Source organism: Octopus bimaculoides, chromosome 25 (assembly GCF_001194135.2).
Source record: "Octopus bimaculoides isolate UCB-OBI-ISO-001 chromosome 25, ASM119413v2, whole genome shotgun sequence".
In the NCBI taxonomy this organism is placed as follows: domain Eukaryota; kingdom Metazoa; phylum Mollusca; class Cephalopoda; order Octopoda; family Octopodidae; genus Octopus; species Octopus bimaculoides.
In genome coordinates, this window is record NC_069005.1 from 4,402,064 (window position 1) to 4,403,496 (window position 1,433).

Here is a 1,433-nt window from a genome sequence, read left to right on the forward strand (position 1 = left end):
ATTTCTTCGATCATAGGGATTTATTTTATTTCATTTCTGTTATTATTTTGTTTCTTTGTGATTTTTCTTGTTTTTTTTTTTTGTTTTTTTGTTTTTGTTTTGTTTTTTTTGTTTTTTTCTTCTGCTCACTTCTGTCAATTTTCACAAACGGAAGTGTTCATATTAATTTTGACAACTGTACAGAATTCTTTTTAGAAATTCTATACCGTTATGAATGCTTCAAACGGAAAATCATTTCAACTGTATTCAATTCTAATTTACAAGACTTGCAGACTTACGTGAATATTCGCTATTAATATGGTTCGTTGAAGAAAGAAAGAGAACTAGAGAGAGAGAGAGAGAAAGAGAAAGGGGAGAGAATAGTGCGAGAAAGAGGAAAGAGAAGGAGTGACTGTGCAACGGCGAGAAATTATGTATTCATCCATATACAAATATGTTTGTATATACACACTCATAAATACACTTACACACGCATGCCTAAAAAGATCCATTGATGTATATACATACACTCTCACAAACACACACATATATATACATATGTATGTGTATATATGTATATATATATATATATATGTGTGTGTGTATATACATATATATATATATATATATATACACACACACATATATGTATATATATATATATATACAGGCAAATGCATATGTTTGTTACGTCATAGCATACAAAGAATTAGCAGTGTTGCAGTGTTTGAATACATATTTTATACATACGTAAATACACGCATATACATGTATGTGTGTATGTGCATGGGTGTTTGTGTGTGTGTTTGCTTGCGTGCGTGCATGTGCGAGCGCGCGCGTGTATGTTACGCATGCGTGCTTATCTAATTAAACATTACACACAAGGAATCCACAAAGGCTCGCTTGAATATTCAGAGAAACCATTCGCTTAGATTACGAGTGGTGAAATAATAATCACAAGAACAGACACAACAAAACTAATAATAATAATAATAATAATAATAATAATAATAATAATAATAATAATAATAATAATAATGATGATGGTGGTGGTGATGATGATGACGATGATGATGATTGTAACTGATTTTATTATGACTGTTATTAAAGGTAATAATATTAATAAGCCGTTTATTATTGTTATTTATTATTATTTGAAATGCATCAGGAAATCTGGCTTGTGCATGCAGCATCTGCTAGCAACATCGGCAGGAATAACATTAAAGAGACCTGCTGAATATACGTTCGAAAGAGCGCAATTAAAGTTGAAAGGGTTATATGGTATTTCAGGAATATTTTCAAAGAGTCTGCAAGGATCTTAACTTGGAGGGGGTGAATGGCATGGCTGGCATCGACTGCATGAATATCATTTTGAGAGGAGGAGAACCGATATACAGGGAGATGTGAAAGAGAAAATGTGGGAGGAAAGGGGGTAGAGAGAGAGAGAGAGAGAG